Below are 26,349 nucleotides of genomic sequence, written 5' to 3'. Positions count from 1 at the left end.
TTCTGACAAGGCAGGTACATAGGTAGTTAAACATTACTGAATCTACTGAAGTATTTAATTTATTATGTATTCTTAATGTCCTGTCAAGCTACATTGGAGCAGCGTGGATTTATGCTCCTGTAGGTGGGAGGCCTGGCATTAAGGGACTGTTAAAAATAGGTTGATAATGATGTTAAACGTAATTGGGGTAGGTATGCTATTTTATTTATCTTTTATATGCATATGCATTATTAATAAGAATGATTTGATTGAATGTTTGCTTTGATTGATTATGCTCTAAAACTACTAGACCGATTTGAAAAATTCTTTCACGGCTGTAAAGCAACAATATCCCCTACAGCTATAGGCTATATTTTATTCCCGGATACCTATGGGAATGGGAACCACACGGGTCAAACCGCGTGGTGTCTGCTATCTTTTCTATGCATAGTTTTCGATCTGACAGTAGGTACGTAATTTCTTATTAGGTTTTGATATTTTATATTTAAATCTTTTAAATTATAGGCATCTTTGTATAGTATACTGTTACTGAAATTTTTGTAGGGAACCTTTAAATGTTTTGACTATTCACACTTACATGCAAGTATCTAAGTATTGTTGATCCATCATCATACAATTTAGGTACCAACCTATATCGTAGCAATAAAAATTGCGAATGGTTTTATGTACTTAGGTATAGACTGAGAGAAGAAAATGATTCTCAATCTATATCAATATTGGTAATTATTTTTTTGGATTGTTAAATAATACCTACCTGATGATGAGTAGGCATGATAACCCTATATATTAAATTCTTTTTATTTTAGGTGTTTTGTATTAATTTTAATTTAAATGAGTAGTTATTTCAGTAACTATTTTACTTATTGGCAGTGCTGCTTAAAATTGCACCCCCTTTGTAGGTAATTCAACTTAATATATTAGGTAAGTACCTAATAAAATTTCTTTCCTTTATTTGATACCTACCCAGCTGATGCAGCAGATTAAAAAAAATTCATTGAATCTAGTGCTGCAGCAAATATCAACTGCTACGTTAATTTTCAATTAAAACCATATGTTCATTAGCAGAATTTAGGTAGGTACCTACCTACTTTTAGGTAGGAATATTGCTTCAGAAATTGTCTTTTTAAATATTTTAATCTCTTATTTATTTATAAAGAAGGTAGCCATACCTACCTACCTATTAAAATAAGGACAAAATCAAGAAAAATAAAGCAGTAGTCGGTAACAAAATAATACAATAGGACTTTATCGCTAAGTATATATCTATGCACAATTTATAGACAATAATCAAAATATACCCTAAGATAAACATAAGGAAAATAGACTGAAGTTGATGTGCAACAATTATTGCAAATATGCATCTAAATGCCACAGTACATAATATAGAAATAGTTTCATACACATATTTATTATACAAATAAAATAATAACTTACAAGACAATAAAGATATTAGTGATATTCTAGTAAATGATAACTATGTACCTACCTGTAGGTATATTATGTGTAACCTAGATCTTTAATAAATATGAAAAAGCTAAGATATGTACCTACCTACATATATAATAAGTACCTATATATATGTAGGTAGATATACCTACATATATAATAATACCTACCTGTTGTAAATTCATTCTATGCCATTAAAATTCAGCAATACTTTTACTCACATTTCAAACCAGAATCGGTTGGTACCAATCTTTAGATGATGGTCTCAGGATATTCTATAGCATTTTCTTATATTAACCATATTGTTTAGGTACAGTAGTTTAAAATGTTCAGGAATTAAAAAAAAAATCCAAACCAGTGTATATTTTCGAAAAGTAGTTATGGTGTTAATTAGAATTATATAGAGCCCTTGTATTTGTGAGATGTATGTACAGAATATTTAACATATTGTGCCCTTTTCGAAATTGAATATTCAGTTAGTACGTAAATACGACAATAGTGTATCGGGTGGATTGAATCTATGACCTTTTAACGTTGAGTCCTGCCCATTAACCATAAAGTTATTGATGTTTTAAGTAGGTTTTGCTAATTAATTGTGCAAACTCTACATTCATAGTAATTTTAGAAGCTAAGTAAAATATTAGCAACGGTAAATATTATGTAGGGCGTAACTTTATACCTGGTAATGTTTTCCGTCGGCGAATAAGCAACACCGTTTTATTAAGAGAAGACATACTATTTTTTTTTATTCTTTACAAGTTAGCCCTTGACTACAATCTCAACTGATGGTAAGTGATGAATCATGATGCAATCTAAGATGGAAGCAGGCTAACTTATTAGGAGGAGGATGCTAATTCACACTCCTTTCGGTTTCTTCACGACATCTTACCGGAACGCTAAATCGCTTATTTGCTTGGCGGTACGTTTTTGCCAGTAGGGTGTTAACTAGCCACGGCCGAAGCCTCCCATCAGCCAAAAAATATATAAATATTTAATATATTTACATATACCTATTAGTACGTTTATTTTCGCATTTATTTGTATACACTTATTTTAACTATGTTTAAGAATTCAGTCCTTCCATTGCGATCCTTACATTATTAATTGGTTTTTAATAGCAAGTAATCAGCGTTCTTGGTTTTTAGAGTGCGGAACCTCTTTACAATATCCGTTGACTCAATGGTTGAGGATTGAAAGGATCCGCCTTCTTTATCTGACCCTCGATCAATGGACCCTCGATCCAATAGTCAAACGAAAGCTTCTTAAGGTGTTGATGGAAGCTATTTAATAAATATGTTATTGTTATTTATAATAAATGCATATAATTGCATAACTTATAATTACGTCTACTTTCGATGACCTATGTTTCAAGTATGTAAGGGGTAAAATACCGAGTTCCTTTTATACTTGTTTTTATTGGTTTTTCATCAATTACTCGCTATGCACCTATCAATTAGTTTTTGCCGACTGTCGATAACTAATCGACTTCGATGTCGACTCATTTAGTTTCTCTGACATTTCTATTATGCCCAAGTACTGTTTCCTTAGTTTTAGTGATAGGTACCTAAACAATTATTACCAAATTCCCGATTTTTAGGTCTATTGGCTGTAATATTTAACGGGACATGCAGATGGGGCATGTTCCGTTAATTTCGAAAAGGGCACATGTATGAAAATTAAAAATGTCCAGGAATTAAAAAAAAACCAAACCAGTGTATATTTTCTAAAAGTAGGCAGTTATGGTGTTTTATTTTGGCGTTAGCCTTACATAGAGCCCTTGTATTTGTGCGATGTATGTACAAAATATCCGACATATAAATGTTGATATGTTTTTATTGATCAATAAAATCAAATCAACTACAAATTAGTTTATTTCGTACAATTATTGTTAATGATTATTTTATTCGTAAGTATATGTGTAGATTAAAATCGAATAAATAGAGATGATGACAGTTTTTTTTTTAAATTGTATAAGTACTTACTAGGTACTATAAGTAAATTAGGTACTTTCGGAGCTAAAATAATTTAAAGGGTCATTGATATTGATGATAAAGCTGCCATGGATCGCTGAAAAACGTGAAAGTATGACGTCATCGCTGAGATAGATCGTAAAAATATCTTTGGTATTTGTGCGGTTGTTTGTAATTACTTCTTATAATGAAAAATGTTACATTTGAGCTAAGATCTTAGAAGTTATCAATAATACTATTATATCAATAACATATTAGGCTTATTATTGATAACTTGGATATGTAATAGGCTTGGGTTTTAAAGCCGTCGGTATTGATTTAATTTCGGTATAGTTTTTGAAGTAGGCCTAAATAAATGAAATTCAGTACTAAACGATCTTTGTATTCCTAATTTCAGTTTAAGTTCTTAACTCAAGTTAAACGTTTGACGAATTAACGCAATTCGTTAAACCGTTGATCCTATTTACCCAATAAATAGACCAACCTACTAAATATTCATTAACATATTTTGGTCGCGTTTTGGTTGGTTTCGAGCGCGTTCATCTGTCTGTATCTATTTTATTAATTGGATGAAATGAGTTTTAGATTTTGTGTTGGTAGCAAAGATTTTATACTATACTAGCGGACCCGCTTAAGCTTCGCTTTGACTTATTGTGCACTTCTTCCCTACCCTACCCTTCTTCTACCCTACTCCTACCCTACCCCTGCATTACCTCTACCGTACTTCAACCCTACTCCTATTCTAGTCATACCCTACTTTTACCCTACCCCTAGGATTTAGGGGTTTGAAAAATAGATGTTGGCCTATTCTCATAGATACCGGATAAGCACAAAAAATTTCATCAAAATCGGTCAAGCCGTTTCGGAGGAGTATGGCAACGAAAACTGTGACACGAGATATATTTTATATATTAGATGTCACTAGTGTGTTGAAACTGAAGTGGATAAAGTGGCTAATTGTTTAATTCAATGTAGTTGAATTGTAAATAAAAAATGGTTAGAAAGCAAATATTTTCGGATGTTGATGATAAAAAGCGTATAAGTGGTCATTATAACCCTCAGACTCATTTCACAAGGACTAGTATCGCAAATTCTTGAACAAAATTATCGATAACTAGTTATCAAAAAAATAAAATAAAAAAAATATAAATTAGCCTCGCCTTCCCATAGCGTTAAGGTATCAATAAGAATTTGTCCACAACAAAAAATGTTTTCTTAATTATGACTTCAATATAAAACTCGGTAAAACATATCTACTTATTATGTAGGTAATAATTAGTAACAACGTTGTTTGAATAGTTTACCACTCGGCGAACTAGAATTGCATGACATAAATACATTGCGTAGAACGAGCAAAAAACATCGTGAATCTTTCATAAAGGCCATGTTCGTAAGTAATTTCATATAAATAATTCAGTTTTATACCTAGCCTGCTTGCTTCGAAAAAAGATAACACCATAATGTTGGTTTGCTTTAAGGTAAGTTCGCCATTGTGCTAGTTTTTGTAGTGTTTACAAGAGTTTCTGTTTTAAGATATTTGCAGAGTTCTTCTTTTTGTGAAAACCGCTTGTAACGGTTAAGTGGCTACGAACTCAACAGATGAAGGTGCACTTCGATACGCTGTCGATCATTTATCCATCTCTGTGTTCATAACTGCATTAAAATTATTTCAGCGTTAAAAAAAATAAGTTTAAAAACTATAACCTGACTACGAATATATTTGGGTGTAGAAAGAGCAAAACAAATAATTTAGATAGAAATCGACAAGTGCATGGGTCCACAAAAATGACAGAGCCGTGGTCGCACCCACTTAAAAACACCCAAACGAATTTTTTGACACCTTATTCATTAAAATCGGTACAGTAGCTTAGATGCTACGGTAGATAATAAAAACATATACAAATAAATACGTAGGTATTTATTTATTTATTTATTTATAACAACTTTATTGCACAAAACAGAAAATAACAATAGAACACATACAATTTTTGGCAAAAGGCGACCTTATCACTAATAGTGATCTCTTCCAGGCAACCTGAACATAAATAATCTAAACATCCTGTCAGATGGGAAATGGCAATACAATAAATTATAAGTAATATTCACTAAATAATAATAACTAATATAATAAATAAATTAGGTAATTACATAAATAAAAGTAGGTAATTACATAGACTGCTAAAATCATTACCCTTCCTTTTGGCTTCGCCGTAGTCGAGTAAAAATATAAAATAGAGGTGATTTTAGATTTTTTATTTTTCACTATTTACCCGCACCTATCTATAGGATGTTCCCATAGGAATGTAGGGATAAAAAGCGGCTTATGCGCTATTGTAGATTTATCTTCGCGCAAAATTTCATCCAGCTCCTTGACTACATTTGTTGCAGTTTCAATAGTGTAGTTACACAATTAAAACTGCAACAAATGTAGGCAAGGAGTTATCTATTAAAGACCGTCTTTACTAGATAACTAAAAAATTAACATCGTAGGTATTAATACCATAAATACCTAAGTAACCTGGTGTGAATTATAGATAACTTTTTGTATAAACATAGCCAATGATAAATAAGGTAAAATTATTTAAACCAGGCGCATACATCACATTACGAAGAGGTACACAAGTCTTGGTTTAAATTTATAAATATGCGCAATTATTAAACGCGCTTCAGGTAAGTAGTACCTACTAGCGACTATCCGTGACTTCGTCCGCCCTTAGATTTCCTTAATCCGGCCATGTCGCAAAATCCGTCCTTAGCGGTTTATTAGGTACAAGTAACTCCTTCAAACCTCGCCAAATATAAAACAAAATTATTTAATAATATTGTACAACTTATGTTCCAAACTCTATTCTAAATATCTCAATGTATCTTAGCCTATAGAGTGAAAACGAAGTAAGCGTATCTACTTCGTTGCAAAGTGACAAGTCGCAAAGTGGCAAGTCGCAAAGTTGGATATAGCAAAGTGGTACGGTGTAAAGCGGCTCGCCGAACAGCTCTCTGCCACCATATCGGGGCTATTGAGCATTAAGTGGACGGAATGGTCAATTGCATTCGTTCAATTAGACGGAAAATTGTTGCTAGATCATGCGTACAAATGCGTAGTGGTGTTTACCAAGTCGTAGTGTGTTAGTTCGCGATTTGAACGCGAGTTTATTGATTGAGCGTTTTTTTTTCAAGTTTTATGTGACTGAGCTATGAAGGCTTTGTTTTTGTACTACAATTCAATCGATCTAATTTTCACATGAGCTCCTTGTAAAGTCATTTCGTAGTTGAGGTACCTGAACCTGTAATCAAGTTAGACATAAATTCAATCATCAAACACTAACGCTTTGAAAACTAAATAAAATAATGAGATTCGTTATCAATGGATCACATGATCATCCTATATCGCATAATACGAGTAGGTATGTTACACTAAGTAGGTATGTGAAAAAAATAACATGAAAACGAATGTTGACAAAAGTCGGACTTAAGTAAAGAAAGAAATTCACTGTTGAGTCACTGTATTACAAGAAGTATATAACGTCTAAATCTTTGATTTTATGGAAGAGAGTCAGAGAATAAGAGATCGTCCATTATTAGGTTGATTAGTACCAACATTAAATATCATGTTTTTATGAAAGAGCTGCGGGTGTAAGTACCTACAATAAATAATTAATTTACACCTAAAATTAATCTACTTTTTAGTGGTTTAGTTTTTTACTACATTGACATAAAGAATCTCGCTTTCATAATGCAATTAGATTTCAGCATTTTACCACTTGCCATTTCTCCTTGTTTGTGTGTTCTGTGGTTGAAACAAAGGTCTTACTGCTTATAAATAACATTCAATCGGACCGGGGTCTGGGGACCGGGGTCTGAGGACCGGGGTGCGTGGACGGGGGCGGAATATGAGGTCGGGGGACTCAATTAAACTGTGCCACCGGGGCCCGCTTTTATTGTGGACTTTCCGTGACCCCGGATTTTCAGATAAATGGATACACTTTACTCGCAACACCGTTGTGGCTCTCTGGGTAATGTTCATGTGTACCTATTATAGTACCTTACGTCTTGAACACTCTGGCACAATTGTGTACGAGTGTTGCATTAAAAACTGTAGGTTCCGGGTTCGATTTTAGCATAGTCTTAAGACCATTTGGAAATATACGATCGGTTCGTTCTTTAGACTATTAAGTTATATTTTTAGTATAGTTACCGTGTTTATTGTGCAATGTGTTGAATGTGCAAGTGAAAGGACATAAGAGGAGAGGAAGGCCAAAGAAGAGATGGTTGGATTGTGTGAAAGAGGACATGTGTGTAAAAGGAGTGGATGATGAGTTGACGAGTAATAGAGACGAATGGAAAAGATTGACATATTTTTATACGATCCCACTTAAATGGGATAAGGGTAAGGAGATGATGATGACCGTGTTTATTTGAAAGAGGTAGAAAGAGCTATATCCTACGCAAATGAAGGTTTTATTGACATAAAGGAATTTAAAATCGCTAGGTGAGGTCTTTGTTAGTATGATGGGATAGCGAGCAGATGCCTATACATGCCAAATGTAGATAATATAAAATTATTAAATTTACCTCAGCTGGGCATCAAATCCACTATAAAAACCACATCATTACCATATGTCCTGAGTGAGTTCACTCATTTAATGTTTCCACCTTCACCGTGAAATTAAGCCGAGGGTGTATCGAATGATTTAAATCTTCGGTTAAATATACATAACGACTCCATCGTGTGTGGCGTTAAATAGCCTCATATATAAATGGCAATAAATTAATGTAAATGTAGTAAACGGTTCTTGAATTGACGAGTTTTAACCGAGCGCCTGTGAGTTGTGATTGTTCATAACATAGCAATACTTTGGTGATGCATAAGTTTGAAGCAACGATGCACATGCGAGTGAGTTTATATTTTATATTCCGTTTATATATATGTATGTGTTTGTGTATAGGTATGTCTTCGAGTGTGTGTGTGTGTGTGTAATTCTATATCTGTGACACACTCTAGGCCTAAACGGCTAGCTTCTATTTAGCATGAGAGGTATCTTTAGATTTGTCTTAGAGTACATGACTCTGTAAAAAAGTAGTAAAAAAAAATCAACAACTTAGATAGCTTATTTAATAAATATTAACATAATAATCATAAAGACCTCTCGAGACTCTCTCTGTTTTCACATATCTCACGGGAACTAATAGATTTTTTGGTACAAAAAGCCAATGATATAATCTGTCTTTATTCCAAATTTTATAAATCTGTCCATCATGCTGCGTGAAAGGGTTAAAATACACAAACATATACAAAAAATTCAAATAATTGGCTCAATTAATTGACTTATATCAATTACTTCAACAATACATAAAACTGTTAATGGTTTATTTTTATTCACAATTTGTATTTATATAATATCGAGTAATTTTTCAAGAAATAATAGGTAAGTTAACGATATTCACACGTTTTATTTATTAACTAGTAGACGCCTCCGCGGTTTCCGTTCCTGTAGGAATACGGGGATAAAATATAGCCTATAGCCTTCGTCGATAAATGGGCTATCTAACACTGAAAAAAAATTTCAAATTGGACCAGTAGTTCCTGAGATTAGAGCGTTTAATCAAACAAACAAACTCTTCAGCTTTATAATATTAGTATTAATCTACAAAATACATATTGAAATTAAGCCTAACCATAATGCAACACAAACCACAATTGGTTTCTGTGCACTATCTTTATGTCACTATCACATGGTCGCGATGGTGACATAAATGTATCTACTCTTAGGTTTACATTTATTTCTAATACATGTAAATTATTTGAAATAACTGTTTCTAAAATAATTTTCGTTTTCCTATTTTCATGTTCTTGAGGCATCATAACAAAGAGAACGTACAGGAATATTTTTTTTTAACATAATAAGGGTTCTGTTTTTATACTAGGTACGTATGTTCGGAACCCTAAAAATGGAACCGACTTCAAAGATGTATTTCATTTATTTTGATTTTAACTCAAACTTACTAACCGATTTCCATGCAAATGAAATGTCCACTCATTATAGTATACCAACTCTTTCAAACAAAAACGAATTTTCAAAATTGTGTTAAAAAAAAAGAAATTATGAGGTAACAAACATAAAAAAAACATACGCGTCTAATTAAGAACCTCCTCCTTTTTTGAAGTCGGTTAAAAAGAAAAGAAAAGTTATGTAACCAAAATAAAACGCGAAGTCGCAGGCGTTCAATAGTATTATATATAGAAGTAAAGTGTATTTGTATTTGTGAAAGGAGTCGCTATTGATTACCGATTGTCATGGCAACCACCAGGCATTTTACCGATCGATGCTGCGTCAAACTACTATTAGATGTGTAATTACTATATCAATGACAATTATATTTTAACTAGCGAACGCGACTTCGTCCGTCTTTAGACCTCTTCGACGACTACTAACTATAAGCTACCTCCCTGCCAAATTTCATATTTACCTTTTGCATTTATAAAATAAGATTAGCCTTGTTAGTTCATTGGTAGTAGGTACGCGGGTTTAAGTCCAGAGTTTGAATCTTCGCATAAAAGTGTATTTTTTTCCAGAAACTCTCAAAAGCTACCCAAAGTTGAGAAGATGGTGTTTTATCCCCGTGCTTCGGAGATTAATATTCTCGGCCATATAAAATAACATGTGATCATTAGTCGAAAATTTGACAAGCTGGTCTATTCACTATTTTGGTCTTTATTATTAACCTATCAAAAAAACATCAATCAATTGAGCAATGTCATGTATCTACTATATGATATCCACCAGCAGGCACCAGATGACATTTGTTACATAGAACGAGTAGGTACCTCAAAGATAGTGAATTAGCTTGCTGGGTTAGGCCATCGCCGTGGTGGCTATAAACTGCATAAGAGGCCATGTAGTAGAAGATCGAAATAGGCTACTGCTTGCTTGCTAAAAAAAGAGTAATATTTTTCCAATCTATATCTATAGTAATATTATAAAGCTGAAGAGTTTGTTTGTTTATCTCAGTCTCATCTCAGTTTATCGCTAATCTCTAACTACTACTGGTCCGATTTGAAAAATTCTTTCAGTGTTAGATAGCCCATTTGTCGAGGAAGGCTATAGGTTATATTTTATCTCCATTTTCCTAAGGGAACAGGATACCGCGCTGCGTCAGCTACTTTATCATAAACTTGCTCCCAAGTTCTGGCTTGTCATTAAATATGGTCAATTCATTAAAAATTAACCCAATTATGTAGACTACGTTGCAGAAAAGCTTGTCCGTATCGAACAAGGTGATTGTGCCACTGCAATATGTCTGCAATGTATCGCCAGAGCTTTAAATGAATTACACAATGCGTATTAACTAGCGACAATTCGCCCGGCGGAGTTATCGCGCAATCCGCATGGCGATAATTGAATGGAATCGCGTTAAATAAGCATTATTGTTGTTGTGGCGACATTAATAGCCGACGCGATGCGACACGACGCGACGGATGACATAATCGTGTGTATATCTTTTCGATTGAGGTTGTCAACACCTGAGATATTGACATTTTCCTATACAATTTTTATTTGTTGCCAAATTACGCGCAATAATTCAGAGCAGCTGATTTGAACTGTATGTGTTTGCGTGAGTTTCTGGATGATTTCGAATTACAATAAGAATTTTTATAAGGCATTACAATTTAATTTCATCTCTTAGTATCGGAAATTTTCCCGACAGACTTATTGTTCGATTCGTATGGTGATAATTGAATGGGATTGTTGTTGTAGTGGCGCGTTAAATAAGCGTTATTGTTGTTGTGGCGAGATTAATATGACTGACGCGATGCGACACGACGTGACGAATAACAATCGTGTGTATACATTTTCGATTGAAGTTGTCAACACCTGAGATAATATAATTTTTCCTATACAAGTGATTTTAATTTGTTGCCAAATTACGCGCAATAATTCAGAGCAGCTGATTTTTATAACTGATTGTATTTGCGTGAGTTTGTGGATTATGTCGAATTACAATTAGAATTTTTATATGGCATTACAAGGCAGGTTCAGGTTTTTTTTTAATTTCATCTCTTAGTAAACTATCGGAAATTTTCCCGACAGACTTATTGTTCGATCCGTATGGTGATAATTGAATGGGATTGTTGTTGTAGTGGCGCGTTAAATAAGCGTTATTGTTGTTGTGGTGAGATTAATGTGACGGCCGCGTGGCGCAGTGGGTAGTGACCCTGCCTTCTGCATCCACGGCCGTGGGTTCGATTCCCACAACTGGAAAATATTTGTGTGATGAGCATGGGTGTTTTCCAGTGTCTGTGTGTATTTATACATTATATAAGTATTTATATGTAGTATATAATTGTATATTAATATTATAATATCAACTATCTTAGCACCCATAACACAAGCTACTCTGTATGCTTACTTTGGGGCTAGATAGTGATGTGTATTGTTTAAGTATATTTATTTTTTTTTTTTTTTTTTTTATTAATATGACTGACGCGATGCGACACGACGCGACGAATGACATAATCGTGTGTATACATTTTCGATTGAAGTTGTCAACGCATGAGATAATTGTTTTTTTTTATAGGCAAATTTACATTTGCCTATAAAAAAAAAAACAATTATCGAATTACGTTCATTATTTTAGAACAGCTGACATTGAATTTTATCTATATACATTTATTATGTGTTTATAAGATTTCAGGATGATTAAGATTTATTTAATATTAATCAATTATAATAATTATTACATTGTAATCGACCCTAATTTGTGACTAGGTAAGATCTATATTTAACACGTTCGCTGCGGTACGAGGTCAATTGACCTCGTACGCCTCGTGTCGTCAAGAGATACGAGGTCGATGGACCTCGAACCGCACCGCATAAAGTTTTAGTATGAGGTCAAAAAGCCTCGTTCCGCACCTGAGGAAAGTAATGTTAATGTTAATAGTTTATAACTAAAATTATTTCCATTTATTCCTGATAATCTGGCAGTTTCACTAATTAGACACTAGAAATAATTCGAGAGATACGAGTAAGTCCTTTATTATGGAACTGAAAACAGCTTCAGGTATAAACATGACCGGTTTTTCGTTATTCATTTACTCTTGATCTTCTTAAAATGATTTTGTCGACGGCACCATAAATCCTTTCCGAGCCGTCTGTTTATTATATAAAGGAGAATAATTGTATCCTCTATGTACTTGTAGTTTCCTCGGAGGATGCATCACGCGTGGGCGCGAGCGTAGGCTTGGCGCCAAGTACCACGCTCTCTGCTAGTTCCATATTTAAATTGCGTTTTAAGCGACCATTTACAGTCTGCAACTCGGGCTTTTTTTTATTATTCCTTTTTATTACTAAGAGCGGATTTTCTTTTTAAGATTGGTGTCCCAGTGAATATGACCTCTGTCTTATTTCGCAGGCGTAGGTTAAAATCCGGTCGAAGACATTCAACCTCCAACTTTGCATATATGTGCATTTTTTAAAATGTCACTTGAGAGTTTTTTAGACAATCCAAGCTTAAAGTTGGCATAGATACACTCTACAGTAACTATTTCCTTAGAAGCAAACACACCTTTAAAAAAAACAATATTTGCCATATCTTTTATATATGACCAATATTCCCATTCCCTTCCGTCTAGTAGGGAAAGACTGTATTAAGAGTGGGTACGACAATAGACCAACAGGGCGGGGATCGAACCACAACCTCTTGATGATGAGTCCGACCGCTCTTACCATTGAGCTATTGAGGCTTTAATTGTTGAGTCTCTCTAGAGAGTAGATTGGTATAGCCTGTTTTATATACTCTCATTGTATGAAAAGGTGTCATGTGCGACACAGGAGAACTTGTCACTGTCATGATAAAATAACAGATAGTATCAATGCTTGTACCATACAAGCAATCGCCATTTCGATTACATTACAGTAATAAGTACCCATGCAATGCAATCGGTATAATGACTAATTTGTCTTAATCATCATTTTTAAATGCCCACTACAGAGCCAGGCATAGTTTCCTGTAGGAGAGGGGATATTAATGGTATATCTTAAGGTCCATCACCCTGACCACTACGATCAATAAGTTCCGATTCCGGAGAGCGTAGGTTTGAATCTGGTCCGGGACAAACACCTGCAACTTTTCAGTTACCTATGTCTTTCAAACGGTGAAGAAAAAACATTGTGAGGAAACCTGCATACTTGAAAATTTTCTAAATTCTCTGCGTGAGTGAAGTCTGTCGATCTGCATTAGGCCAGCGTGGTGGACTAAGACCTAAACCCTCTCATTCTGAGAGAAGACTCGTGCTCAACAATGAGCCGAATATGTGTTGATAATGATGATTTTTTTAAATTAATATTTGCCATATATTTTTTGATATGACCAATATTCCGGTTCCCCATCAATTCCGAAGAGACAGACGGTTAGGTTAGGATCGAACTACCACCTCTCGATGACGATTCCACCACTTTACCACTGAATTATGATGTTAATGTTTATGTCCGAGACCGAAGGCTTCACGTGCTCTCCGAGGCACGGGAGTGTATCACTACCATCATTCGAGGGCTGAGAATTAGTACTCGAAATTTTCAAAAATCAATATTTATACATTAAAGCGTGGCGTTACCCAATCTGTGGTTCCAGCTGAAAATCAGCGCTACGTGTCCTGATTTAAATGGTCACGTAGCATTGTGTTGAGCTGGGGACATTTTCTGCGTTATGTCACACATCGCAGGGTATTGTCCTGGATGTCATGGTGTACTGGAGACATTGTGATGTGTGGCATAATTTCGAAATAAACGCATTTTTCTTTTCTTTTTTTTTAACGTAGGACTGGAATCCAGGATGTCGTGATTCGAAGCCACATGGGCTAATCACTGGACCAAGTTAAAATCATGAAAATCCGAACAAAATACACAGTTACAATTTTCTTAAATTACGTATTTAGACGCGTTCTCAAAATGACTGCGAAGTAAACGAAACCGCTTAGCTTAATAATAATTATAGCCAGTTTCTTTAAATATATACTCGTACGTGGCGTGCTGGGAAGATGATGCCAAATGGAAAAATACTTCTGCAAAGCGGTATAAACAAATTAAATATATAAAAAAAAGGGTTTTTTCTTTTTGTTATTCAATGACAATAGCCCTTGACTGTTAAGAGTATCACATACTGTTACTGTGGTTACTATGAGTGATGATGCAGTCTTTCGCTTTGGTTTTTCTTTTACCCATAACTCGGACACTTTCTATGCAGCATCGTACCGGAACGCTAAATCACGTGGTGGTACGTTTACTGGTAGTGGTGAGCAGCCACACCAGCCTACGAGCAGACCAGCCCCTGTAGCCAATTGGCACGTCGATTGTCTTTCTACGATCGCAAACGCTTCGAAAACTAGAAAAATGTATGGGATTGACATTTGCTGTCGACAGGTCACGTGATCAAGATCTGTCATTCCCATACATTTTTTGTAGTTTTCGATGCGTTTGCGATCGTAGAAAGAGAATCGACATGCCACTTGGCTACAGGGGCAGACCTGAACCAATTCAGGAAATATAAAACTGACTGGAACTTCCTAATAACTTCCTAGTTTGTTAGGATTTTCGATCCTCATGAAGTTTGCAACATCGTTATTAACAAGACATTATCAGCTCACTGTTGAGCACAAGATTCCTCTCAGAACGAGAGGCGTTAAGCTAATAATCAGTTAGTGGCAGGTTTTCTCACCATATTTTTTCTTCACCGTTTGAAGTATTCTTTATCTATTTTAATAATTTTTAAAATGCACTTATCTGAAAATTTTTGGAGGTGCATGGCCCGGACCAGATTCGAAACTACTCCCTTCGAATCAAACGCAAAGGCCATCTATCCTCTGGGCTATCACGTGATTAAACGCAACCCTACCATAATTATTGTCAATAATATTGCCATTATACTATTAATGGGAATGCTCCCTGAAATTACATCGTTTTATTGTGAAATCTGAGCCAAGGCACAATATACATAAATTGTGGCCAAGGCTAATGTAGCTACAAATAAATAAAATCAACCTTGTAAATAATTATATTTTTTATGATTAATTAATTAATTAATTTGTTTATTAAGAAAACAATTAATATAATATCTTATTTATGTTGAGGGTCGTTACGTTATCTAACATTTTTTGTATAATAATATACATACTTATAATTCGGAAATGGATCATACGATTTAAATAAAATTTAGCGCTTAAATAAAATTGTTATTTAAGTTTATAGATTTGAGAATCGTTTCCAATATATAGTACCTAATCTCTCTTTCTTTCAATCAACTATGAAACTTGTAGGTAATGTATTCTAAATCACTTACCATTAAGTGTAAACGCATTAATCTTAGGTATATATTACTGGATCGAATCGAAAAAAAAAACAGTGTAGCATAGCCCAATAACTTGAGAAAGGCTAGGTTATTATATTGTAGATATAGCATCTCCTTTTTCATGATATTATGCTATAGGTTTATAGGTTAATGTTATTAGGCTATACATGTGATCTGTCGAATGGGCCCAGTTTTAAACCTATTTGGCTTTGATCACGATATCCTAGGTTCGATTCCTGGGTCGGGCTGTAAAATAGGTATCCATAACCCCTCTCCTATAAGGAGGGCGGTCTGGCCCTTTAGGCCATTAAAATAGGCTGATAATGAAGATGTTATTGTCTATTTCTATAACCTTGACAATGAGCAAAGTTTTAGTGTTATATAGTGAAAGCTTTAACGCAAAGAAACGAAAAAACACACATTAGAATTTCGATTATAGCACACAGTGCTTGCCCTGGCCACAGAGTTTGTGCACGCCACTGTCAAGTATATACAGCAGATGATACGTGTTTGCGTTTAGGTATGTAGTTTACGTTCACCTCCCGTCGCGAAACCTATACTTTAGAGTTTAAATCTGTGGTTTAAACCGACTCCTGTGCGTCAAGTCATAAGTGTCCGAAAAGACCCCAATCATTTTAATAATCGGTTATCGATTTCGATGGCGTGCCTCTTAAGGGTTAACATCGGCGGATCGCCTGCGGTCATACTTCTCTATACATAAATTATCTAAACTAAACATGTTGTTCGAATCGCTGACCGGGTGTTGTCTGTACGTTGATCATTAGAACTAATCAAATTATATTTCTGTTCTGTATCAATTTGATCATTTTTATTAATTTCTGCGTTGGATAGTTAGGCTGATCTCAAAGGTAACCCTTCTGTCACCAGCCGAAGCAACTAGCCGTGGTGAAATAATGCGGCAAAAAAATTCGCACTGCAACTCTATGGCTCGAGGGTTACACGGGAAAGGAACACAATGTCCTGCAGTGAACGTCCATCGGCTGATGTGATGGTGATGATGATGTTATATTCATGTTGCTCTGTAGTTTTATCTTATCACTGTCAATATGTATAGAGATTGACTTCCCAATCTCATTCGTATTATGAGGTCCTGGGTCCTGTCCCATCATTATTATAAACATCTGATGGTGAAAGTTATAAAGTCTAAATATTATTACCTTAAGCCCGTATCAGCATGGTTGGTTGAAGGATTCTCTTCTCGTATTATAAGTAGGTATATCGTTTTTACTACGGACTATCACTTTATGGGTTTCCAACCGCCTGCTTGACAAAGAGACATTTTTGAAAATTCAAATTCAAAATTCATTTATTTAAGGTAAGCTTAATTTCAAAGCACTTTTGAAACGTCAAGTTTGAGTTTGTAAAGATTCTACCACCGGTTCGGAAGGCAGGTTCTGCCGAGTTTTTGACAGCCTTCGAGGCACAGTGGTATGCGCGGTAGATTTACAATTCGGAGGTTCGGGGTTCTAGATCCAGTTTGAGGTTTTCTCATTTGGTCTAGGTCTGGCTGGGTAACCGAAAGGGGTGTGGATTTTCATCCTCCTCCTAACAAGTTAGCCCGCTTCCATCTTAGATTGCATCATCATTTACCATCAGGTGAGATTGTAGTCAAGGACTAACTTGTAAAGAGTAAAAAAAAAGAGGAAAGCCGGCAAGAAACTCAAAAGTTGAACTCAATCACAGCTAAGCCACTAATTGCTTTTATAGTATTAATTAACCATAAATTAACGGAAACAGTGATCCTAAACTTAGTTAGGACATAGATTCTAATGTATAAAATCACAAATAAACTACAAAGGTAAAGTCTCGGGCAGCAGCTAATAGGTAGGTATTAATATACTTAATTTTATATTTGGTAATATTATTATTAATCTATAGTCTACCGACCGTTACGACATCGATTTCTTATCTCGGCTGATCGCGGTCATCTCTTAAGTCACGTAATTGACATAATTGACGTAAATTCGTATAATAGCAGGACAGCGATCTAATTATTATAATGACCTCTTTAACATATCCCGTTGGGCCAAAATTGGGGCAAGCTTTTGTGATAATGTCTCTAATATAAAGCCGCGTTCTCACAAGTAAGAACCTGTGCCACCGAAAAGGACATTGCTAGCGGTATTGAGTCAACCTGGAGACTAATTCACTATCTTTGACGTATGCTAGTTGACATAATATTCGAAATTGAGGTTCTTTGTCAAAAATGTCATCCGTTGCTTACTGGTGGATATTACACAGTAGGTAAGTGATAGGTCAATTGATTTGATGTTTATTTATCGATGCGTTAGCGTTTGTAGAAAGAGAATCGACGTGCCACGTGGCCTCTGTTCTGTTTATCTGTACTCTGTACAATGTCGTAAAGTCCTTAAAGTATTTAAATAATGAAAAAAAAAAAGCGTTGGAGCCATTTCTGATATTCAGATATATCTACATTTCTATTCAGATATATATTTATTAAACGCAAGCTTTTAGGAAAGTCTTATTATAGTGTTAATGATCATATAAACGATAAAAAAGCTTGGTGTTAAACTGTATTATACGACTGTGTGCTTAGTATGAAATAAGTTTGAAAAATGGTGGTAAAAAAAAATATATACCTTGACTGAGTTTGTTGTGGGCTCTCCTCGGACCAAGGTGCTACGGAACCCTCGTAACGGCGTTAAGGCATGTGTTTTCTCAATCTATTCTGATTTTTTTCCCTGTCCGACAATGAAAATACACCCTAAAGGCCTTATGTGCTGAGACTCCCAGTGGGGACGCGGCCTAATGGACTTATGCGACCGCAGCGAGTTAACTGTGCTTTTAAAATAAACACATTATTATGTCCGCCGGGTTATGACGCTCTCCAGCTAAACGAAGTTTATTGTGTGCAAGAGCTAATGTTATACAATTAAAGTCATCTGATACCTTGTAATGCTCTCGCAGAACCTAATTTCGTTGCGAGTGCCCATTTAGTTTGAGAACACGGTGTATTTACGTTAATAAAACTGCTTGGACACTCGCTTTGGGTAGCTACTATTATTTTGTTTGGATATTATTAATGATTAACATAGTAAATTTTAATAGTAGGCTTAGTAATTTGGGAACAAAGTATTTGCTCCTTTTGATGTTTGTCTGACGTCATTAATAACTACCTATTAGTTGCCTGAGACTTTTCCCTTAAGTTACTAGAGGACGCCCGCGACTTTGCGTGGAATTCAGTTTTCCACAAATCCCGCGGGAGCCATGGATTTTTCCGGGATGAGAAGGAGCCTATGTTTTAATCCAGAGTAAAATCTATTTTCATTCCAAATTTCTGCGTGAAGGAAGAACACAGCACACACACAAACTTTCGCGTTTATAATAATTATTTCTGTGATTTGTGATTTTATAGAATGGCACAGGAGTTTAGTTTTTTTTTTTAATAAGGCATAATATAGAAATATTTCGCGATTCTGGGTGATAGAGTAGATATAATGGATAAGTAAAGTTGAAAACTTGAAATTAAAGTTACGAGGGTTCAAAGCATGCTTTGGTCCGAAAATAGCCCCAGAGGACTTAGTTCTTTATAGAGAGATTAAGGCATAGGGCAGGATTTAGTAATGCTTTTCTGTATAGCAAATTTAAAAAAATATACGATATAAAATACTTCAGGCCATATACTAGGAATACTAGTTCGTAGTACACCTAATGACAGTAATAACAGGTGAGGTAGGTGCATGAATATTTGAGGGAGTTTGAGCAGTTCGGCACAGGGGCGATGACGTGGCGACCGCCGTCCGAATCTCATCAAATATTGACGGCGTGAAAGCCTCCCCAATACCCGTAGTTAGATACCTACATCCGTTGCCCAGCGGACAGATTTACTAGGTGCATATTAGATGAGGCCACGCCCAGTTTCAATTAACTGAGCCTGGGTGGAAATATTCGCCAATTTGATTAGATTTGTTAGTGGTCACCTACCGCTTACGACAATGTTCCTTGGCAATAGTAAATGGCGGTAAACAAGAAATGGTATTAGTTATATTTTCATTTTAACTGACAAGTAAATAATATTCAAATTCTCAACTTTTCAGACTTAAGTGCTTTCAAAAACCATTATAAATTATGAACTTATCAGCATGTATAAAAATTTAAATATCAAACATATTTTAATCTAGAATAAACTATTTTTAAATCTTAAGTAAAATAAATAATTTAAACTTGTGCTGCCTTTAGCAAAAAAAGAACATAGATGTAGTTTACTTAAATATGGACCGACATATATATTTTTACAACTGAAAAGTTGGAGGTGCATGCCCGTGAAGGAAAAACATCGCGAGGAAACCGGCATACCAGAGAATTTTCTGAATTCTCTGCGTGTGTGAAGTCTGCTAATTTGCATTGGGCCAGCGTGGCGGACTATTGGCCCCTCTAATTCTGAGAGGACACTCGAGCTCAGCAGTGAGCCGATTATGGGTTGATAACGAGGAACGACGAATTTAATTGTAGGTAGGTACTTCTTGTGTGAAGATGAATAAACATAAAAGTATCGCTTAAAATCGCAGTTTTATATTTTTGACAGGAATTCGAATCAATTTTCAAATCTAGGTGAGATAAAATCTGAGATAGTCTTATCGAGGTGTTCCGGTTTTGATAGCCCTCTAGCGGCATCGCATTTCGAATTGGATTCCAGTTTAATTTCCTGTAATACTGCACTGATTAATTTATCCTGCACGCAATTAATGTTTTATCTCTCAATAAATTGAGATTTATTATGCCTCATTCTCAACCCATATTCAGCTCACTGCTGAGCTCGAGTCTCCTCTCGGAATGAGAGGGGTTAGGCCAATAGTCTAACACTGGCCTAATGCGGATTGGCAGACTTCACACACGCAGAGAATTAATTATAATCAATTTCATAGAAGAACTCAGTACTTTGTGAACTCACTCTGAATAACTAAATTGATACATTAGTAATTAAAATCTGACAGCTTTTTTATTCAGATGTTTTATGTGAATTTTATTACCTCCTGTAGGTCTCTCATTAGCCGTTTTTGCACTTAACATGAAACCAGTTAGGTACTTCCTTTAATAATTAATTTGAAAGGCGCAAACTAACAAGCGGATGCCTCGCAGTTTCACTCCTGTAGTTTCCATCCCTAGGAAATACAGGGATAAAAGTATATAAGTATAGCATCTGTAACACCTTATAAAATGTGCTATCTGTAAGTGAAATTCCTGTTAAAAAAGTCCAGCCCACTGACGACAGAATCTCGACGTCCGCAATGCTTGCCTCTTCGTACTGCTACGAGTATACTCGTTGATAAGCATGTGGATGAGCATGTAAATGCACAGACATACCATCTACCTACAGTCTGGCAAGGTCGTTGATAACACTTCCATGATATGAGGGCGACAGAGGGAAAGACTGCGCGGGTGTGAAATCGTGCGTGCAGGGAAGTGACGCCCCCCCGTCTTGCGCGGAACATCGGGAGTGGTACGAACGAAGTTGCCAAGATATAGCTTAACCTATGTTCCGTATTCTAGTATAAGTATACATATTTTTTTATACCTACTCGTGGGGTATTTTATAACTATTGTGTCAACTATACTTCAAAAACTATACAGCCTAATTTGAACGTGTAATATCATTTAGTCCGATTCATACTATTCAGTTCAATCTCAAAAAGCGCTAACCATCAAAGCGGATCGCAAACTTGTCAGAGATAAAAGAAACACACGTACAAGCGGTATTATGCCAACGTATCAGATACTTAATGTTATCCGTCGGGTTTTTATGAAACTCTTCAAACAACACCGCAATTAAAGGCGCCCGTAGATCGTGCGTTAATTAGCTGAAAACACGAAAAATCGTTTACAATAGATGCTATCAAATGTAGATGCTATCGAACAAATCTAATGTTTTGCCGACTAACACTGACGAATACTACAGTTTTAGATCATATTTCTTTAAATCTTATCAATATGTTCGTATTATTATTATCAATATATGTGGATATACCTATATTATTTCTCTTGCAATCAATTCTCATTTACTTATTCGTAAGTACTAAAAATTATAAATATTAATAGTCATGTACAGATAACATTTTGTATCGTTTTCTTTGTTGGTTTCGTTATCATTAGTTTAACTTCCAGATTTGATCAGCTTAGAGAATAATGTTTTGTATATTGTCACAGTATCTCTAATATCGTGTTTTATAGTGAGAGAAAGACGAATTTTAAACTTATACCTACTATAGAGTTTCCAAAAAATATTCAGAATAATACTGCAGGTCTAATTTGATAGGTATTAGCCTTGGTCCTAGCTAGTGAGTCAAAGGCTAACTTGTAAAAAATTAAAAGGTATATAAAGTAATAAAAGCGAACCGGCAATTGTAATGTAAGCAAATAGAAAAAATAATACCTAAACATTAATATTTATCTTTTACGCGGAAGAATCTAACACAACGTGTAAAACATCAGTTTTTATATCTTACAACAATCGTGTTAATAATGAATATATATATAATTATTAATTTATATACATAATTCATTGAATTCTAGAAATACTTAACAACACCTACTCGCGTGTAAAACAATTAACACATAAAATAATATTATTATTTGTGTTTATCAACAGAGAAGAATATAACAAGAGGAGAAATGGAAAATTCTTTGGTATGCAGGTTCCCTCGCGATGTTTTTCCTTCACCGTTTGAGACACGTGATATATAATTTCTTAAAATGCACATTACTGAAAAGTTGGAAGTCCATGCCCAGGACCGGATTCAAACCCACACCAGAGGTCATAAATCCAATCCACTAGGCCACTTGTAAATGCGATGTTTTGTTTGAGGACCTATCATTAGAGCAACCGTTGAGTTGCTCGTATTGCTGTGACTGTGTTGAGGTCGTTTGTGGTTTATAATGAAGTAACACCTATGTCGTAGTAACTTGTCTGTGGTTAGGAAACAAAACTATATCTAAATACTATAATTTATTAAATATATTAAATTTATAGCAAGTACTATATCCATGCTTTAATTGTATTATATGAAATAATAATAAATCATATTTTTTGAAAAACGATTCATATACAAAGTATCCTATTCAATTCCTCTTATACTCATTCAATTCGTCTCTCCTATAGTCGGCTATTAATATAGGTTGATAATGAAAATCCTAGAAGATATTAAAAATATACTCTCAGTAAAGAAGAACAATACATGAAATAAAACTTGTCAAAAACAAAGAATAATGTAAATTATCATACTTGACGAAATATTAATAACACGATGTAGATGTACCTTCTATACCTGTAAACCCCAACTTATATTTCAAACAAGTACATGTATTTCGGATTAAAAACCACTCGTATTGTCGACCCCTATATTTGAGAAGCAAACTCCACGATTCTGTCGCATGCAAACACGATTTTCATTTTTAAAAGTCCCACTGTACAAAAAAATATTCAACACTTCATAACAAATCCCATCTGATCCAGTTCCGAATGCAACACGATTTTATAAAAGAGTTAACTTGGAAAGCGGGAACACAAATAGAAAATAAAAGTTCACGCTCATATAACCCACACGTTTCAACCCTGCGAGCGCGTCCGGGCCTGTTTCACCCCATCATATCTAATATACGCCCACATAAGCATTAATCTGGGCCCTCTCTTTACCGAGCACTTTTCATTTGACAGATTGGTCTAAATTACTCCGACTTTTTTATTTAATTTAAGGGGTAATAGAGACGGTGCTCTGGGAGGCTGAGTGTTTGCATTGTCGTGAGGTCGCCCGTGAGTAGTTTTTATTGGAACTTCTGTTGACAGAGGCAGTGGAGCGGCCCCGCTTGTTCTACGGATTGTATGAAATAACATCGTCGTTATTTGATTTGGTCCCTCCCGTATCATTGCTTTGCTCACTTTCAATCATTTTATCGTAATTCGATTCCTATACTTCAGATTTATATCTTTACTCAATGTTATAAGTAGTCATACAAATTGTTTTGTTTCTATAAATGAATGTTATGCGAATTGGCATGAGGGATTTTTAGTTGTATTCCGTGTAACTAATAGGTACCTAACTATTATATCTAAATCGAAATTTCTGTTTAGGTTTTTGTTTTTTTTTCAATTTGAAATAATTTCAACTAGTTATTTTGTCTGATAATTGAGAAAAAAGAGCCGTGATAGCCCAGTGGATGCACCTCCAACTTTTCAGTTGTGTGCATTTTAAGAAATTAAATATCACGTGTCTCAATCGGTGAAGGAAAACATCGTGAGGAAACCTGCATACCAGAGAATTATCTTAATTCTCTGCGTGTGTGAAGTCTGCCAATCCGCATTGGGCCCACCACGCTGGTGGACTATTGGCCTAACCCCTCTCAGTCTGATAGGAGACTCGAGCTCAGCAGTGAGCCGAATATGGGTTGATGACGTAACAAATAAATCTTTCATATTTTCGTCGTAATCTTAAGTTATTTATAAGATTTAAAAAACGTTAGACTTAATAACCTCTTTCTTATTCTGTTCCTAAACTGACAGTTCCTTTTGATAAGGAGTAGCTTGGTTCAGTTACAACAAGTATAAATGTTAACGTAGGTAACTTTGTTAGACTATATGTTATCGTTTTCTTCTTGTAATATATAATACTAGCTCTTGTCTCAATAAAATAGGGGTGAAATAGTGGATCTGAGATTCCTTATTTCATCCCCACTCACAGATATGAAAAGTTTGGTGAGGAAAATAAACGACAGTTTATTAAACCCCTGAGAAGCGATAGTGACATAGAGTTCAGTTTCGATGTTACAGTTTTTCAATAACATTCCCATACATTTCGTACGATTACTTTGTAATTTAGACCATACTCGACCTTATGAACGGGGGATAAGGTCTAGTTTCGCGTGAACCTAATATCGCGCCACCATCATAGCTTATCTGGGCAATTGACAACGGCATCACTGATACCTAAAATACATATTCGTAAATATATATAATATAGCAGGTACCTGTATAGACATGGCGGCGCGGCACTGATATTACTAATTACAGATATACACGCCACAGACGGCTTAAACCACATTACAATAATTGTACATTTGCGTTCCTACTATTATATTCTTGTACCTACTAGCAATTGCTGGTGGCTCCACTTGTTTCAAGCGTGTTTACCTACTAGTGATTGTGTGGTAAAGTGCTACCCACTCGATTTTATTAGTAAGTTTATTTTCATCATCATCATCATCATATCAGCCGATGGACGTCCACTGCAGGACATAGGCCTTTTGTAGGGACTTCCAAACATCACGATACTGAGCCACCTGCATCCAGCGAATCCCTGCGACTCGCTTGATGTCGTCAGTCCACCTGGTGGGGGGTCGGCCAACACTGCGCTTACTAGTGCGGGGTCGCCATTCCAGCACTTTGGGACCCCAACGTCCATCGGCTCTTCGCACTATGTGCCCCGCCCATTGCCACTTCAGCTTCGCAACTCGTTGAGCTATGTCGGTGACTTTGGTTCTTCTGCGGATCTCCTCATTTCTGATTCGATCACGCAGAGATACTCCTAACATAGCTCGTTCCATCGCCCGCTGTGTGACTCTGAGCCTTCTCATGAGGCCCATAGTTAGCGACCAAGTCTCGGAACCCATAGGTCATCACTGGCAACACAAGTTTATTTTAATTTTATATAATTTAATTATGTTATTGAAAACTCATAGCATAGACTCAACACCGATAGGTCATGGGTACGATCCCCGGACTTTTGTGGTACATGCCCTTTCGTAAGGCAGTAGGTAATCACGATTAGTTAGAGGGGAAAGAGAATATTGGTAATTTTTAAAAGATACTGCAATTTTTTTCTAAATAAAATATTACTGATTTTCATCAGGTTCTGCTGGTTTAAAGTAAAGGTAAAAACTCTTATCTGAACTCGGGTAACGCTCAACTAAGAATGGTCTGGTTTACCTTTAGTAGAAGTCGATTTTGCATTCGGAAAACGGTCAAGTAAACGTAGAAGTTGTATCGACGTCGAATGGGCGGGTAACGCACGTGCTTTCTTCTATATGTATACATACGGGTACATGATAGCGTAATATTTGTAATCTGTGTCGCTGATAGTGTTGATTAAATATGGCGGACGATCGCGGCTGCCTTTGTACTAGTTACCAGTTAAAGCATCGTTCACACATACATTGGAATACAAATGTAGGTATTTTTTACTTTTAAATATGTATTACATTTTCTACTTCTAAATGTTAAATAAGTATGTCATGAGCCTGTATTTACAACTATATCTTTTAGACCGAAATAGAGCAATATTGCTTTTTGGCAGAAATAAGCAGCATGGGTGTGCAGCAGTGGAGTGGAGGTATCAATGTTGGTTAAATAATATAGTATTTGATGACTTGAGCTCAGTTGTTTGTTAGGCAGCGTGTACACCGTCACGCTCACGCGTCACGTTTGTTGTAAGCTCTTCTCGGACCAAGGCGCATTTAGGACCCTCCTAATTAAAATAAATGAATTTTGAATTTGCTCTATTACTAAAACTACTAATACGAAACTCAGAGGTGTTATATCATCTCCATTAGGTATAACTCC

General features: G+C 35.5%; 1 protein-coding gene across 2 annotated transcripts in view; it reads left to right on the top strand.

Moving 5' to 3' along the window:
• LOC112045732 (homeobox protein araucan) overlaps window positions 1-26,349 on the top strand; it is a 180,508-nt gene that overhangs the window by 79,186 nt on the left and 74,973 nt on the right. The window lies entirely within an intron of this gene.

This window comes from Bicyclus anynana, chromosome Z, assembly GCF_947172395.1.
Source record: "Bicyclus anynana chromosome Z, ilBicAnyn1.1, whole genome shotgun sequence".
Lineage (NCBI taxonomy): Eukaryota > Metazoa > Arthropoda > Insecta > Lepidoptera > Nymphalidae > Bicyclus > Bicyclus anynana.
The sequence above is the reverse complement of the archived record's forward strand: the minus strand, read 5'-3'. Positions and strand labels throughout refer to the sequence as shown.